Here is a 7,408-nt window from a genome sequence, read left to right as displayed (position 1 = left end):
AGAACTTAAAGTATAATAAAAATAATAATAATAATTAAAAAAAAAAAAAAAAGCAGGGCCTCTGGTGCTAGTCTGCATGGTTTCCTATCCTGACTGAACACTTATCAGCTGTTTGACCTGGGTATGAGCTACTTAATCTTTCTATATTTCGGTTCCATTATCTGTAAAATGCAAATAATAAGAGTATCTATCATTTAGGTTTCTTGTGAGAATTAAAGTAGGTAATTCATGTAAAGCACTTGCCATAGTACTTGATTCATAGTGCTAAATAGTTGTTAGTAATATTAATAATGAAGTAATATTTAAAATACCAGCCCATTGTCTTTTATATGCATTGTAAAAGTATTTTTCTGGCTTTCTAATTTGTCTTCAATTTCAAAGGCCTTTTCATTTAAAATTATTTTAAAATCAATGATGACTTTTTAAAATACTTTTTGAGCTTTATTTATTTATTTTGAGACACAGTCTTGCTCTGTCGCCCAGGCTGGATGGAGTGCAGTGGCTCGATCTCGGCTCACTTCAACCTCTGCCTCCCAGGTTCAAGTGATTCTTCTGCTTCAGGCTCCCGAGTAGCTGGGACTACAGGCATGCGCCACTACACTCATCTAATTTTATGTACTTTTAGTAGAGATGGGGTTTCACCATGTTGACCAGGCTGGTCTTGAACTCCTAGCCTCAGGTGATCTGCCCTCTTTGACCTCCCTAAGTGTTGGGATTACAGGCGTGAGCCACCACGCCCAGTCTAAGCTTTATTTTTTATTTTTAGTTTATTTTTTTTTCTGTAGAAAACAGTTTATTTTCACACTATATTGTAAATTTACAGTAACCTCAAATTACAAAGTTGGGGAAATGTTAAGGAAGTTGGGGTAAACCCTCCGGATATATATTGTATTATAAATATGAATACCATAAGAGTATACAAGATATGTACTATATATATGAAATATAGAACATAAAATTATATGCACACTGGATGACTGTGTAAAATAGAAAAGCAGGGAAAAATGAGCCTCCTGTATTTTTTTACTTTTAAATGGTCAATTTTTCTGAAATGTATTTTGGTGTAAGGTTTGGAGTATTAATCAACTTTCAGTTTATTTTCAAATGGTAAGCCAGTTGTCCCAATACTATTTTCGTCTTTGGTAAAATATACCATCTTTTCATATTCTAAATTCTCAAATAATCTTAATGTCATTTGTGGATCCTAGATTCTTTCATTTTTTTCCACATATTCCTTTGCCTGCACCAATTACTGTTTTTTGGTTTTTTTTTTTTTTGTGACAGAGTCTCACTGTGTCACCCAGTCTGGAGTGCGTTGACATGATCTCGGCTCACTGCAACCTCTGCCTCCCAGGTTCAAGCGATTCTCCTGCCTCAGCCTCTGGGGTAGCCGGGATTACAGGCACATACCACCATGCCTGGCTAATTTTTTTTTCTATTTTTAGTAGAGACAGGGTTTCACCATGTTGGACAGGCTGGTCTCAAACTCCTGACCTTGTGATCTGCCCGCCTCGGCCTCCCAAAGTGCTGGGATTACAGGTGTGAGCCACCGTACCCGGCCACCAATTACTTTTAATTGTTATAGCTTATAATTCTTTTCACTAATATGGTATGTCTATTCCCTTTCATTACATATACTTTTTATTATTTTCCAGCTTAAATATACACATTTACTTATTAGTGAATTTTAATGTAATTTAAAATATTTTAATTAAAGACTGAATGATATAAATGAATATTTTATCATAAATGTAAGCAGTAAATAATGCTAAACACCAGTGATCCCACTGGCCTGAGGGATGGGACATTTCCTAGAAGTAGCACGTAGAAGGTTCTGTATGCTCTTTTCCTATCTCGTCTCCAGATGTGTTTACATATCTACATATATGACAAGGGATTGTTTAGTTGTACCTGTTTTGAACTGTGTATAAACTACATTATATTGACAAATTCCTCTTGATTTGGTGTTTTTGCTCAATATTATATTCATCTATGTCAATTTTGTACTGCTGTTCATATTCCAGTATATAAATACATCACAATTTGTTGGTGTCTTTTGTTTATGGGCATTTGGATAGTTTCCAGATCATCTTTTTTTTTAAAAAATGTTTTATTAACCACATGATTTTTGTGAACATTCTTGAGTATTTCTGGTGCCTATATGTAAAGGTTTCTCAAGGAGTGAATTTGCTGGGCATTAGGCATGTACACCTCCAACCTTTCTAGCTGTCGCCAAAGAGCTGTCTTCAATGGTTGAACTAATTTATACCCCTATCAGAAGGTTATAAGAGAGAATCACTTCTTCCAGGTTCCCTCTTGTCTCACCCTCCAAATGTCCATCTCTATAGCAACAACAAGCACAACTAATGCTATTTGATTTAGAACCACATGAAAAAAATAGTTTAGGGAGAATTGGCATCTTTACAGTTTTGCATCTTTTTATCTCAGCACAATGGGTATCTTTCCATTTATTTAATACTACATTTATGTTCTGAGAGTTTTAAAGTTGTTTTCAATTGCTTGTTAGACTTATGAATATTTTCCATAAGTTTATATTTTGAACATCATAAGCCAAATAGAGAAGTTTCATGCATGCTATAATATGTTTGCCTAACTATTTGAAATTAAGTTGTATACATCGTGACCCTTCATCCCCAAATACTTCGGCCTAATTCTCTTAAGAATACATACTTAAGTTCAATATTACTATCTTACTTAAAAGAATTAAAAATAATTCTCTACTATGAGCTAGTACACATTCATATTTATCCTAACAATGTCTTTTATAGTTTTCTCCAAAAGATAATTGAATCAAGGTTCATACATTGCACATGGCATTTTGTTATGTCTTTTTAATCTTTTTCAAGAATTATACTCTCCCATGTTTAATGACTTTTTTGTAAGACATTTTATTACATTTTCATATATACATGAAAGTACATGGATTAATAATGAACCTGCATGTACCCACTACCAAGTTTTAACAATTATCAGTATTTTGCCAATCTGTTTGCTCTGCTCATCTTTCCCCATATCCCAAACAGTTTTTTCCCTGTTGACAGCTTTCAAAGGAATTCCCAGACATCACATCAATTCATCCTTAAATAATTCATCTTGCATCTCTAACTTTTCCCATGTAACCACCATACCATTACAACAGTTAACAAAAATAACAAGTTCTGAGTATTATCTCATTTCTATTTCATATTTAGGTTTACCTGATTTCTCAAATTTTCTTTTGAAGTTGGGTTGCCTGATCAGGATCCTAGAAAAGGCTTATACATTACATTTTGGTGTTGTATTATTCTATAGTTATACAATCCAAATACTGTTTTCAAATGTCAGTTGAAGTGTTTATTGTTTCTATTTTTAATTTTAATGTTTGCTTTTTTCCTTTCATGATTAACTTATTTATTTTTGAATGTGTAAAACAATATGGTTCATGAGTACAAAGTATATACGAACTAATACTCGGAAGATTCTTGTTACCGCCCTCCTCCCTTTTATTCCATTACTCATCTCATTATCTCTGACTTTCATAGGTAACTATTTTTCCTAGTTGTGGCTTATCCTTACAATATGTCTTTTGGCAAAATAATTGTGTGTCTGTCTGTGTGTACGTGTGTGTGTGGTGATATGTCCTTTTTTTTTTTTTTTTTTTAACACAAAAGCTATCATACTGTAGATATTGTTGTGAATCCTGCATCTGTCACTTACCAATATATCTTGGAGATCACTTTACATCAGTACATAGAGCCTTTCATTCTTTTTGTATGACAGCCGAGTGAAGCTATCTGAATGGAGATAGCCTTATTTATTTAATAGTCCTCTGAACAAACTTGAATACATATTGTCTAGTATTTCGGAGGAGTATCTTCAGGGTAGATTCTGAGATATGGGATTGGTGAATCAAAGGGAAACTGCTTATGTAATTTTGTTAGATATTGCTGTCATGAAATAAAGTCTATTTTTTCTGTTATATTTTCTATCAGGTCAGAGTCAGCCTTTTTCAACAGTCAATTTTTGGTTATGTTCTCTGTCCACTGGTGCAATTTATCACAGCTGTTCAGTTAAAAGGAAAATACATATGCATAGTTAGTAGTTCACATTCTTATTCTTTGCAGTATTTTACTTTCTCTGTTTAGATGGTGCCTTTCTCTCTTACCCACACTGTTGGGTCTTGAATGTTGTACGTGAAAATCTTTAATTCCTAGAATGCATTATTGCCAGTGCACTCCTTGCTTCTGTTCCTACCTATGATAATTTTCTTATAGAGCTCATGTGTGCCCAGACAAGCAATTTACCCAAACATATATTGCCTTAACTCCTGTTCAGGTAATTTCTGAGTATTACAGCCTCATCTTGCATGTAGAAAACTGATACTTGGTTATGAAACATTTGGTGAGTAAGTAGGGGAGGGGGTTAATATTCTGCGTTCGTTGGGGAGGGATTGAATGTTCTACCTTCATTATAGAATAGTTGGGAGTGGAGATAGGAAGTAGAGAGGGGTTGCTCTTCAATGTTTATTTCTGTTATTAATTTTTACATGGAGTTTTCTCAGGATCATACCTATTCTTTGCAGATTCAAGGATTGCCTTTTAGCCTAAATTTATGTGATAGTGTGATGTTTCTCCACCCTTTGCTGTATTTTCATTGATATTTCAGTGAGAAGATAGACAGAAAAGGCATGTATTGGGGCTGCTAGCCAAAAGTCACTTCAAACCAGAAAACTCATTTTTGTGGGTATTATATCATTTAGCTATTTCTGTGTAACAAGCCATCTCCAAGTTTGATGACTTATAGTAATAATAATAATAATAATTCTGGCTCATTTGTGGTTTTCTAAATATTAACTACCCTAGCTGGGTTTGGCCGGGCAGCCTTTCTTTCCTTGTCAGTCTGACCGGGCTTAGTTCCTTACTATGGATTGGACTCAGGTCTGCTGTCTATAATTTATTCTAGAGCCCAAGCTGAGTATCTGGAGAAGCTGTATTCATGGCAATAAAAGATGTGCAAGAGAAATAATAGAAACACAATTTTCTTCTTAACGCCTAGGTTTGGAATTGGCACACCTGGATCCAGGTTTTATTAGCCAAAACAAGTCACATGACTTAGCCCAAAATCAAGGAACAAAGATTTCTATTCTGTCTCAAGTGGAAAGTACTGCAAAATCACATGACAAAGAGTATGGAATTGGGGGTTGGGGAGGGTGGAGAGCAAAAAATTGTAGCCAAAATATCAATTTATCCAAAGTATGCAGTTACTATGCAAAGTATGCAGTTACTTGCTTGTGTGCAGTTACTATGCCAAGCCTTTACCACCGATTGTTCATATCTACCACTTTCCCCGACACTTCTACAAAATAAATTTCTTTCTACTTCATAATGTGAAAACTGATGTTGAGGGATTTTTCAGTGACTTGCCTGCCATCAAACATCTTTTAAAGATTTAACTGGGATTTGAAACTAGGTCTTTTCATCCAGCAAGTCTATACTTTTCCAACTCGACTCTTCCAGATTAAAATTTTCCTCCAAACCCCATGATTGTTCAGCCCCTGGGAAACACATAGTGCTCATAGAAGAAAATCAGAGACAGAACCAGAAGTTATAAGCCATCTGACATTTGGAAAGCTACTATCAGCTACCCCCTAAGACAGAAGGAAGTGAAAGAGGCACCTCTGGGAAGAATTGTGATTTTGTTAATGACAGTGGAGTTTGTGCCAGGTATCAATTAAAGCCTCTGGGTAACCTTGTAACTTGGTGTTGGCTGTATCACAAGGGCTCGGAAGAGTGATGGAGAAAAGACCTCGAGAAAAACAACTCCAACCACACCTGCTGTCCCTCAGTTAACATTTCAACATCTGTTGTACAGAGCGGGTTAGCAGAGGAGAGAACCTCAGCTTTGGAGGCATATGTAATAATGAGTCATACAGTCATTAATGTGTGAACCCCAGGCAGGGAGCTCACATTTTATGTGAAAGAAGAATTTTTGTTCAGTTATAAGCACTCCCCTACCGGGTCTGGAATTGCTCTCTGCACCAAAAATGCCAGACTTCATTTTCTTTGAATTTAAAAGGACCTTCACAAACACTTTGGCTTAAATATAAAAGAAAACTTTTCATAAGAGAAAAGAAATTAGAAAAAAAGATTAGTAGAATGTTGTTGAAAATAGTTTCACTGAAAATGCCTCCAATGAAAATGAAGTTAAAAAATAATAAGAATATGCTGTGCCCCAGCCCAATCTCTACACCCCTTTCTCAGTTATTGTTTGAATAAAGAACAAAGAAAGAAGTCTGATAGATACAGGTTGTTTGTATTTTTCAATAGAAATGAAAATGAATGTTTCTTTTTATCTCCTATTGTCTTCTTGCAGTTTCACTTGACCTCCTCATTAGTTATAACCGGACTGTACAGTTACCTAGAGTTGGTCACATTGTCCTTGAAAAGGATCAGTTCTACCACTTTTCCTACTGGGCAGAAGCAGAGATGACCAGGGGCAAATTGGCACATATGGGTACCTCTAACTGAGGTTTTCTTATTGTCCCAACCAGAGGCATTGTAAAAGCATTAAAGATAGGGAAATCAGCTCCATGGTTAACAACAAACCCTAACTTTCTTTCCTGCCTGGGGGATGGATGGAACTCTAGAACTTTTAATGGAGAGGGTAATCTATACTGGAGTATGACTTGGGAAATGCGTCTCTGAATAAAATCATCTTGGAAGAAGTTGAAGTCATTACAGGGCTCTGCACACCTTTTCTCACTTCTCTTCAAATTGTGTTCTCCAGACCATTAACATTCAAGGAAACTTCATCTAATGCCTATCTGTGTTTGTCATTCCATTGGTGACACGATGAAGTAATGATGTTTTAGGCAGAAAGACTCTCAATCTTAACATTATATGCACTCTCATAAGCCTTAGAAATATATATGAATAAGTACAGATCCATATACGTTTTCTGTTATGTATGTGTAAGCTTTTCTCTTGAAGGATTTTTTGTATTGGGCAGTACCTTAGAGTGGTAAGTATGATGGTGGTTACCTTTTGGATAAGCATAAACAACTCATCCAAGTAGCAATATCTGAAACTTTTCAGTAAGTTCTCAGAGCTGGCCATGGGCAATATCTGTAAAATTTGCTAACTAGGGTTACACTGCCACTTCTTTGTCCATTGCCTGCTCTGAGAGCTCTAACCACCCACTCCTAACCTGGTATGATTTCTCTTGCCTTATGAAGGCGAGAATTATAAACTGATTTACACCAAGGAGTAGGCAACGAATTTGAGGAGAGAATGCTTTTTTTTTTTTTTTTTATTATACTTTAAGTCCTAGGGTACATGTGCATAACGTGCAGGTTTGTTACATATGTATACTTGTGCCATGTTGGTGTGCTGCACCCATCAACTCGTCA

The 7,408-nt window shown here is 35.7% G+C and overlaps 1 pseudogene across 1 annotated transcript in view; it reads left to right on the top strand.

The window, feature by feature from the left end:
• Window positions 1-6,527, top strand: part of LOC108542753 (40S ribosomal protein S10 pseudogene) — a 17,177-nt pseudogene extending 10,650 nt beyond the window's left edge. The window contains exon 2 of the transcript XR_001889356.1: window positions 6,373-6,527. The product of XR_001889356.1 is annotated as a 40S ribosomal protein S10 pseudogene (transcript). The remainder of the gene's footprint in view (window positions 1-6,372) is intronic.
• Window positions 6,528-7,408: the final 881 nt, after the last annotated feature.

Source organism: Rhinopithecus bieti, unplaced genomic scaffold (assembly GCF_001698545.2).
Source record: "Rhinopithecus bieti isolate Rb0 unplaced genomic scaffold, ASM169854v2 scaffold_22039, whole genome shotgun sequence".
Lineage (NCBI taxonomy): Eukaryota > Metazoa > Chordata > Mammalia > Primates > Cercopithecidae > Rhinopithecus > Rhinopithecus bieti.
The sequence above is the reverse complement of the archived record's forward strand: the minus strand, read 5'-3'. Positions and strand labels throughout refer to the sequence as shown.